Consider the following 11,602-nt stretch of genomic DNA (forward strand, 5'->3'; position numbering starts at 1 on the left):
TATTATCCCTGTACTGTGACATCACTGTGTATTATTCCTGTACTGTGACATCACTGTGTATTATTCCTGTACTGTGACATCACTGTGCATTATTCCTGTACTGTGACATCACTGTGTATTATTCCTGTACTGTGACATCACTGTGTGTATTATCTCTGTACTGTCACATCACTGTGTATTATCCCTGTACTGTCACATCACTGTGTATTATCCCTGTACTGTGACGCCACTGTGTATTATCCCTGTACTATGACATCACTGTGTATATTATCCCTCCCTGTACTGTGACATCACTGTGTGTATTATCTCTGTACTGTGACATCACTGTGTATTAACCCTGTACTGTGACATCACTGTGTGTATTATCTCTGTACTGTGACATCACTGTGTATTATCTCTGTACTGTGACATCACTGTGTGTATTATCCCTGTACTGTGACATCACTGTGTATTATCCCTGTACTGTGACATCACTGTGTATTATCCCTGTACTGTGACATCACTGTGAATATTATCCCTGTACTGTGACATCACTGTGTATATTATCCCTGTACTGTGACATCACTGTGTGTATTATCCCTGTACTGTGACATCACTGTGTGTATCCCTGTACTGTGACATCACTGTGTATATTATCTCTGAACTATAACATCACTGTGTGTTATCTCTATACTGCAACATCACTGTTGATACTTACACTGCACTGTGACATCACTGTATATATTAAGCCTGTATACCCTAATGCCACTGTACATATTTACCTTGCACTGCGAGTGACAATACAGGGTAAATATGCACAGTGACATCACAGTTCAGAGTTAATATAAACAGTAATGTCTCTGTACAGGGACAATAAACAGTTTTGCCACTACAGGGTTAATAAACGCAGTGTTGTCACAGTAGAGGGTAACTATACAGTGATGTCATTGTACTGGGAAAATATACACAGTGAAGTCAGCATTCAAGAATAATAAACTGTGATGTCACTACAGGGTTGTTATACACAGTGACATCAAATTACAGGAATGAAGGCACAGTGATGTCACAGTTTATTATGAAGCACAGTGATGTCAGTTTATTATGAAGCACAGTGATGTCACAGTTTATTATGAAGCACAGTGATGTCACAGTTTATTATGAAGCACAGTGATGTCACAGTTTATTATGAAGCACAGTGATGTCACAGTTTATTATGAAGCACAGTGATGTCACAGGTTTATTATGAAGCACAGTGATGTCACAGTTTATTATGAAGCACAGTGATGTCACAGTTTATTATGAAGCACAGTGATGTCAGTTTATTATGAAGCACAGTGATGTCACAGTTTATTATGAAGCAGTGATGTCACAGTTTATTATGAAGCACAGTGATGTCACAGTTTATTATGAAGCACAGTGATGTCAGTTTATTATGAAGCAACAGTGATGTCACAGTTTATTATGAAGCACAGTGATGTCACAGTTTATTATGAAGCACAGTGATGTCACAGTTTATTAGAAGCACAGTGATGTCACAGTTTATTATGAAGCACAGTGATGTCACAGTTTATTATGAAGCACAGTGATGTCACAGTTTATTATGAAGCACAGTGATGTCAGTTTCTTATGAAGCACAGTGATGTCACAGTTTATTATGAAGCACAGTGATGTCACAGTTTATTATGAAGCACAGTGATGTCACAGTTTATTATGAAGCACAGTGATGTCACAGTTTATTATGAAGCACAGTGATGTCACAGTTTATTATGAAGCACAGTGATGTCACAGTTTATTATGAAGCACAGTGATGTCAGTTTATTATGAAGCACAGTGATGTCAGTTTATTATGAAGCACAGTGATGTCACAGTTTATTATGAAGCACAGTGATGTCACAGTTTATTATGAAGCACAGTGATGTCAGTTTATTATGAAGCACAGTGATGTCACAGTTTATTATGAAGCACAGTGATGTCACAGTTTATTATGAAGCACAGTGATGTCACAGTTTATTATGAAGCACAGTGATGTCACAGTTTATTATGAAGCACAGTGATGTCACAGTTTATTATGAAGCACAGTGATGTCACAGTTTATTATGAAGCACAGTGATGTCACAGTTTATTATGAAGCACAGTGATGTCAGTTTATTATGAAGCACAGTGATGTCACAGTTTATTATGAAGCACAGTGATGTCACAGTTTATTATGAAGCACAGTGATGTCACAGTTTATTATGAAGCACAGTGATGTCACAGTTTATTATGAAGCACAGTGATGTCACAGTTTATTATGAAGCACAGTGATGTCACAGTTTATTATGAAGCACAGTGATGTCACAATTTATTATGAAGCACAGTGATGTCACAGTTTATTATGAAGCACAGTGATGTCACAGTTTATGATGAAGCACAGTGATGTCACAGTTTATTATGAAACACAGTGATGTCACAGAGACTACAGAATGTACAACTGTACGTATGATGAAGATGGCGGGATGCTATCGAAACGTCACACATACATGGGGGAATAAAACACTTTGTTTTTGCACCTTATCTGGGACTGCCGCTGGATCTTTAGTTTTGTAGATAGATAGATAGATGATATATAGATAGATAGATAATAGATATGAGATAGATAGATAGATAGATAGGAGATAGATGGATAGATAGATAGATGATTGATAGATAGATAGAGCAGTGTATCCCAACCAGGGGGCCTCTAGCTATTGCAAAAAGACAACTCCAAGCATGTCTTTGGCTTTATGAGCATACTGGGAGTTGTAGTTTTGCAACAGCTGGAGGCCCCCTGGTTGGGAAACACTGCTCTATCTATCTATCAATCATCTATCTATCCATCTATCTCCTATCTATCTATCTATCTATCTATCTATCTATATCACATCTATCATCTATCTATCTATATCATATCTATCATCTATCTATCTATCATCTATTAATCTATCTTTCTATCTATCTCATATCTATCTATATATCTATATATCATCTATCTATCTATCTCTCATATCTATCTATCTTTCATCTATCTCTCATCTATCTGAGATAGATATGAGATAGATAGATAAATAGAAAGATAGATAGATACATAGGATAAATGCAGGCAGCACACCAATAATAGTGCTAAATCAAAGTGCTTTTATTCCAAGGAACAAGACAACGTTTCGGCGATCTCACACCGCCATTTTCAAGTGGTTTACAAGTGATATATGTGGGGTTTAAATACACTCCCCAATCAGTGACATCACAATCATTTACAAATCACATGACATTCTGACATGGAAATAAAGTGAAAAATTTCTCATATAATGCATAATTTATGCAATCCAAACAGTGTATTATACTGTGATAAACATATATTTTATGTCCAATCTTTAATATTCATAAAAAATAAGATAAACGTGCTATCTATGTAAGTGTCAAAAGTGACGTAGTGTAATAATTAAAAACATTACCGGGTCAAGCAGTCCCGTCTCCACACTGGCCTGCTAATAAGCACGCCATATACCGCAAGCCCGAGTCTCACATGGGACGCCGGGACTTACTTCCGGTTTCCCGGAATTCAACCAATCAAAGTGACAGCGTCCCGTAGTTATGGAAACCACTTAGACTATCAGTCCGGTGGTAACGTATGCAGCGCGGCCAAGCTCCGTGGCACCCAGCGCATGTTCAGTAGCAGCTAGTGATCCAAAAGCGCCATCTTTAATAAGGGTAATTGTAGATTGCATTTAATTGTAAGGTACTGGCAAAGTACGTTACTAAAATTATATAATCCTCCACAGTATCACCCTGCTGTCATAACACATTTATGGGGCTTAGACACTGCACTCTGTTATTTAAAGACAGTCCTGGGTGCGTCTCCTAGAATCCATAGGACCCCAGAGCACGCATATCCCACTCAAAACAGGTGAGTCCTCACCTTCTGTTGATCGGGGTTATACACCAGGCTGTATTTTGTGTACAGAGGTGTCAAAACAGCTCCCCTTCACGCAAATTCCATTCATACCAGGGTGTACCTGTGGGAGTTTTAAACACTATATCAAAATTATGAGTAATTATCCATTATATATTTCGGGCGCTGTCACTATGATGGTGAAAAAAGTGAAAAAACTCATTATATTAGACAAAATAATAACCATTAGACTAAAAAAATATTTGCGGTTCTTGGCTTTGGTCCTCTTTTTTTGTGTGTGTCTCTTAAGGGCTGCTTGTCCGGAATGTAGCATCTTAATTGATCTATAAAACAAAGAAGAAAAGAGAATAATATTAACATCACTCATAAAAGATTCAAAATACCTCTGTTTACAGATCTGACACTTGGGAACACAAGCATAGTTACATCATTATTTTAGGAGAAACCACAAACTCCACGTTAAGACCATTGGGTTTCAGAGAGTTGAGGTCATAGATCCATCTCAACTCTCTTTTTTGTAGTGTGGCAACCCTATCACCGCCCCTTTTCAGTGGCGGAATATGGTCCACCACCATGCATTTTAAATCATGTTCCCGGTGGCCGGCCTCCAAGAAATGCTTGGAGACTGGTAAGTCAATCCTATTTTTGCGTATAGAATATCTATGTTGACCAAGTCTCACTTTAAACTCGCATTTCGTTTCGCCAATGTAAATGAGTTTACAAGGACACCATAAAATGTAGACCACATAGTTGCTTTCACAGTTCAAATAGTATTTTATTGGGTATGTTTTCCCTGTTTGGGGGTGCGTGAATGTATTCCCTTTCTGGAGGTACTTGCAATTCACGCACCTCCTACAGGGGAAGCACCCCTTAACACCCACAGAAGCATATTTTTGTGTCTGCACTCCTTTAGACACGTCTGCTTTCACAAGTGTATCTTTCAGATTCCTAGATCTACGGTAAGACATTAACGGGAATTCTTTCAACTCTGGAATTTTAGGATAACTCTGGCTAATCAGGTGCCAATGTTTTTTAACTTTTTGAGCAATTTTGTTTGACACTTCATTATATGTTGTGATGAATGGAATACGTGTCGATTGGTCTTTTTTACACCTATGGTTTCTCTGTCCGTTAGAACATAGTCATGAGAGACTTTGAGGAGAGATATGTCTATGTGGCCCACCACTCCAGGAATATCCTGGGGTGGTGGCGCTACATAGATGATATTTTCTTAATTTGGAGTGGCACAGGGGAGGAACTAGAGGACTTTCAAACATACTTAAATAATGTTGATACGGACTTACAGTTTACACTCACTTACTCACGTGACAAGATACAATTTTTGGATACGGAGATATCCATCATGGGACAGAAACTATCGACCGACTTATACAGTAAGCCGACTGACTGTAACACTCTACTTAAGTTTAATTCCTGTCACCCTAGACCAATGGTTGCTAGTTTACCCTATAGCCAATTCCTACGGGCAAGTAGAATTGTGGACGATGATGAAAAGTTGGAACGTGCTATCAATAAGATGACAGCACAATTTGTAGTGAGAGGCTACCCACCTCCACTGATTGAGAGGCAGAAACAGCGACTATATGAAGAACGAAACGGACAGAGAAACCATAGGTGTAAAAAAGACCAATCGACACGTATTCCATTCATCACAACATATAATGAAGTGTCAAACAAAATTGCTCAAAAAGTTAAAAAACATTGGCACCTGATTAGCCAGAGTTATCCTAAAATTCCAGAGTTGAAAGAATTCCCGTTAATGTCTTACCGTAGATCTAGGAATCTGAAAGATACACTTGTGAAAGCAGACGTGTCTAAAGGAGTGCAGACACAAAAATATGCTTCTGTGGGTGTTAAGGGGTGCTTCCCCTGTAGGAGGTGCGTGAATTGCAAGTACCTCCAGAAAGGGAATACATTCACGCACCCCCAAACAGGGAAAACATACCCAATAAAATACTATTTGAACTGTGAAAGCAACTATGTGGTCTACATTTTATGGTGTCCTTGTAAACTCATTTACATTGGCGAAACGAAATGCGAGTTTAAAGTGAGACTTGGTCAACATAGATATTCTATATGCAAAAATAGGATTGACTTACCAGTCTCCAAGCATTTCTTGGAGGCCGGCCACCGGGAACATGATTTAAAATGCATGGTGGTGGACCATATTCCGCCACTGAAAAGGGGCGGTGATAGGGTTGCCACACTACAAAAAAGAGAGTTGAGATGGATCTATGACCTCAACTCTCTGAAACCCAATGGTCTTAACGTGGAGTTTGTGGTTTCTCCTAAAATAATGATGTAACTATGCTTGTGTTCCTAAGTGTTAGATCTGTAAACAGAGGTATTTTGAATCTTTTATGAGTGATGTTAATATTATTCTCTTTTCTTCTTTGTTTTATAGATCAATTAAGATGCTACATTCCGGACAAGCAGCCCTTAAGAGACACACACAAAAAAAGAGGACCAAAGCCAAGAACCGCAAATATTTTTTTAGTCTAATGGTTATTATTTTGTCTAATATAATGAGTTTTTTCACTTTTTTCACCATCATAGTGACAGCGCCCGAAATATATAATGGATAATTACTCATAATTTTGATATAGTGTTTACAACTCCCACAGGTACACCCTGGTATGAATGGAATTTGCGTGAAGGGGAGCTGTTTTGACACCTCTGTACACAAAATACAGCCTGGTGTATAACCCCGATCAACAGAAGGTGAGGACTCACCTGTTTTGAGTGGGATATGCGTGCTCTGGGGTCCTATGGATTCTAGGAGACGCACCCAGGACTGTCTTTAAATAACAGAGTGCAGTGTCTAAGCCCCATAAATGTGTTATGACAGCAGGGTGATACTGTGGAGGATTATATAATTTTAGTAACGTACTTTGCCAGTACCTTACAATTAAATGCAATCTACAATTACCCTTATTAAAGATGGCGCTTTTGGATCACTAGCTGCTACTGAACATGCGCTGGGTGCCACGGAGCTTGGCCGCGCTGCATACGTTACCACCGGACTGATAGTCTAAGTGGTTTCCATAACTACGGGACGCTGTCACTGTGATTGGTTGAATTCCGGGAAACCGGAAGTAAGTCCCGGCGTCCCATGTGAGACTCGGGCTTGCGGTATATGGCGTGCTTATTAGCAGGTCAGTGTGGAGACGGGACTGCTTGACCCGGTAATGTTTTTAATTATTACACTACGTCACTTTTGACACTTACATAGATAGCACGTTTATCTTATTTTTTATGAATATTAAAGATTGGACATAAAATATATGTTTATCACAGTATAATACACTGTTTGGATTGCCTAAATTATGCATTATATGAGAAATTTTTCACTTTATTTCCATGTCAGAATGTCATGTGATTTGTAAATGATTGTGATGTCACTGATTGGGGAGTGTATTTAAACCCCACATATATCACTTGTAAACCACTTGAAAATGGCGGTGTGAGATCGCCGAAACGTTGTCTTGTTCCTTGGAATAAAAGCACTTTGATTTAGCACTATTATTGGTGAGCTGCCTGCATTTATCCTATTGAAAAACGGACCGGAGCACCGAGGTCTAAGGGCTGGCACCCATTCAGAACAGGAATTCGGAGGTGCCGCTTTATTTTGGACTGTTTATTTAGATAGATACATAAATAGATGTATATAGATAGATGGATAGATAGATATGATATAGATACATATGAGATAGATAGATATGAGATAGATAGGAGATCGATAGATATGAGATAGATAGATAGATAGGAGATAGATTGATAGATAAATAGATAGATAGGAGATAGATAGATATGAGATAGATAGATAGATAGATAGATAGATATGAGATAGATAGATAGATAGATAGATAGATAGGAGATAGATGGATAGATAGATTAAAAAAAAAACTCCAGAAAAGCAGCACAACAAAATGAAGAAAACCAATGCAATGGTGCACGCTGGGTGTGGACCTTGGTGAGAGGTCACTTGTACTAGAAAAAAGCAAGAGACCAGCAGCACACAGAAAAATTAGTGCAAAAAAGGTGGAGATTTATTGCATTATCCCAGTGTACAAAAGAAGCGCCGTTTCAGTGGCCTCTTCAAGCTCCTTGAGAACGGCGACGAGAGGTCGCTGAAACGTCGCTTCTTTTGTACACTGGGATAATGCAATAAATCTCCACCTTTTTTGCACTAATTTTTCTGTGTGCTGCTGGTCTCTTGATTTTTTTTTTTGGATAGATAGATAGATAATAGATAGATGATTGATATAGATCAGTGTTTCCCAACTAGGGGGGCCTCCAGCTGTTGCAAAACTACAACTCCCAGTATGCTCATAAAGCCAAAGGAATGCTGGGAGTTGTAGTTTTGCAACAGCTGGAGGCCCCCTGGTTGGGAAACTGATCTATCTATCTATATCATCTAAATGCATCTATATCATATCCATCTATCTATATCATATCCATCTATCTCCTATCTATCTATCTAATCTATCTATCTATCTGTCTATATCATATCTATCTATCATCTATCTATATTATATCTATGTATCTATCATCTATCTATCCATCTATTTATGTATCTTTCTATATATCATCTCTCTATCTATATATCATCTATTTATCTATCTTTCTATCTATCTCATATCTATATATATATATATATTTTTTTTTTTTATGTATCTATCTATATATCATCCATCTACCTATCTATCTCTCATATCTATTTATCTATCTATCTCTCATCTATCTGAGTTAGATAGATAGATAGATAGATAGATAGATAGATAGATAGATAGATAGATAGATATGAGATAGATAGATATGAGATAGATAGATAGATAGATATGAGATAGATAGATAGATATGAGATAGATATGAGGATAGAAAGATAGATAGATATGAGAAAGATAGATAGATAGATAGATAGATAGATGCATAAATAGATGGATATAGATGGATGGATAGATGGATAGATATGAGATAGATAGATAGATAGATAGATAGATAGATAGATAGGAGATAGATGTATAATAGATTGATAGATAGATAGATAGATCAGTGTTTCCCAACCTGGGGGCCTCCAGCTGTTGCAAAACTACAACTCCCAGTATGCTCATAAAGCCAAAGGAATGCTGGGAGTTGTAGTTTTGCAACAGCTGGAGGCCCCCTGGTTGGGAAACACTGAACTACCTCCCACTGTCTCCTACAACGTTCCCCCTCTCCCCCAAGCAAGTTACTTACTTTAAAAGGGCAGCATCAGCAGTGGGCACTGGGCAGGTAAGTCTTCCATACTGGTGGTGTCCGGGCCTGTATACACACAGCGGGCCTGCTCCACAAGGTCCAGCATACAGGGGAGTGAGAGAGGGGGAGGAGCTTCCTGTCTGCTCTTCCCAGTCTGCATAGCGCGGCCCCTGCGTGGTGACAGGGCTGCTGGCTGAAGATTTATTTAAAAAAAGGATGCCAAAGTAGATGGCTCCGGGGGCGGGGGGTGCAGCGGGGGCTCGGGCCCCTTACTGGTGGCCATGAGAGCTGCTATTGACCTACTGCTGCTAGGGGGTGCACAAGGGGGGGGGGGGGCAATCATGATGTAGGGAGGGCCGTGGCCCCCTCTGGCCCCCCTAACCCCCCCCCCCCCCCCCCCCAGAGACGCCACTGGCTGCAGGGGTGGTTGAACGCAGCGTCCACCCGGGTGCTGTCAAACTTGCTGTGGTCGGGGAGTATGCGGTGGTATGTGGCCTAATGCTCGCCTCTGGGGCCGGACCTGCAGAGGGCAGCGGGCCCCCTCTCACGCTGGGCCCCTGTGCAGCTGAACCGGCTGCACAGGCGATATGTCCGCCCCTGCTACCGTGCATGGGTACAAACTTACTTGATAGAGCTAATGTGCATGTCATTGAACTTATATGATTCTCCAAGGCGCTATGCTTACTGAGCATGTGTCTTCACCACAGAGGCACTGCACTGCCGTGCATGTGCGGAAACCTACCCAGTGGCTCTGCTGACTACAAAGCTACCTAGTATCAGTAAGCACATCACTGCTGTGTATGATTGCGAACTTGTGCAGAATATGAAAGCGCTAAATTTACTTAATATACAGTAACCCCCCCCCCCCCCCCCAACATGCGATGGCCCCGACATATGATCAAATCGACATACGATGGCCTCTCAGGGGCCATCGCATATAGATGTCAGCATCGACATACGATGCTTTTATATGTCGGGGTCATCGCATTAACTGCTATCCAACAGCGCAAAATGCTTAAGCTGCTGTCGGATAGCAGTTTGAGCATCACTGAAAGGTTCACTTACCTATCCCCGATGCTCCAGGTCCACTTCACGATCCTCCAGCGTTTTCTGCATCTTCTCCGGGGTCCGGGCCTCGCTTTCCGGTGTTGTTATTACGTCGCTGCCCACGTCGTCCCGGCGCTGCAACGTAATAACGTCATCAGAAAGCGAGGCCCAGACACCGGAGAAGATGCGGAAAAAGCCGGAGGATCCCGAAGAAGACGCCGGAGCAGCGGGACAGCATCGGGAGCCCCTGGGGCAGCATCGGGAGCGGTGAGGACGCGGTCCTGAGCGGCGGGGACAGGTGAGTATAACTTCCTATACTTTACATTGCACAAATCCCTCAACATACGATGGATTCGACAAACGATGGGTCGTTTGGAATGAATTGCCATTGTATGTTGAGGGACCACTGTGTGTTTTAAATTAAATTAAGGCATCACGCTAACACATTTGCGCTAGAGATTAAGGAGCATTCTACATAAGAGGTCCATTCGTTGGCTGTGAGAGCATACATCCTCCGACCTCTAGACCCCGAGACAGCTGTGATATGAAGAAAAAGGAATTAGTTACAAGATTGGTAGGATAGTAGATAGTAATGTGTAGTTTAAAACTGTAACAACCTATCGTACCATTCGGTGCTTTATGGACTTTTCCTGGGGTTTACAATGTGAGGGCCATCCAGGAGGCCTGGCGCCTTATGAACTGTTTTATGAACTGATCCATAGCCTGCTTAGAGACTATTTCATCTTGGACAGTCCGGATGTCGATGAAGAAGAGGACTAACTTTTCTCACATTATGAGTTGCAACTCTTTATTCTAATGAATTAGCAGCAAAATGAGCTAGTCAATCGGAACAGGGCCTAGGTGATATAAGGTGATGATCCGCCGGACTGTTCCTCTTTCTTTGCTGCCTGTAGAAAAGAAAAGCGCTTCTGTCATTGTAATAAAATCCGCCTTTTTTTTCTTTATTTTTTCTTTATTTAATTATTCTCATTATTATTTCATAATTTATTTTTATGTATTTGTATTTTATTGTATTATTTTATATTATACTTGTTTCTATATACTTATTTATATTTAACTATTTATTATTATTGAGATATATATATATATATATATATATATATATATTCCATTTCCTCTGTAATATTTTTCTCTTATTGACTTCTCTCTGTTCCTTTCATCGTTTTCATTACCTGGTTTGATGTTTGTTCATGCTTATTTTTTACTGCATATCTCCCTGCTGCCATCTTTCCCCTGTTCTGTCAGTGATCGGCCTTTCACAGCTCGCGCTGTGCTTTGTGCAGCTGTAATTCATTTTGGCATTACCGCCCATTCTCCTCACAGCAGCGTCTTCCATCAGTGTCACTTCGGCTCCCCTCAGTGGCCCAT

At 40.3% G+C, this 11,602-nt stretch overlaps 1 long non-coding RNA gene across 1 annotated transcript in view; it reads right to left on the reverse strand.

Moving 5' to 3' along the window:
- Positions 1–9,333, reverse strand: part of LOC130307856 (uncharacterized) — a 28,532-nt gene extending 19,199 nt beyond the window's left edge. The window contains exon 1 of the long non-coding RNA XR_008857002.1: positions 9,167–9,333. This is a non-coding gene — a long non-coding RNA (uncharacterized LOC130307856). The remainder of the gene's footprint in view (positions 1–9,166) is intronic.
- Between the last annotated feature and the right edge of the window lie 2,269 nt (positions 9,334–11,602).

The sequence above is a fragment of the Hyla sarda genome, chromosome 1, assembly GCF_029499605.1.
Source record: "Hyla sarda isolate aHylSar1 chromosome 1, aHylSar1.hap1, whole genome shotgun sequence".
Lineage (NCBI taxonomy): Eukaryota > Metazoa > Chordata > Amphibia > Anura > Hylidae > Hyla > Hyla sarda.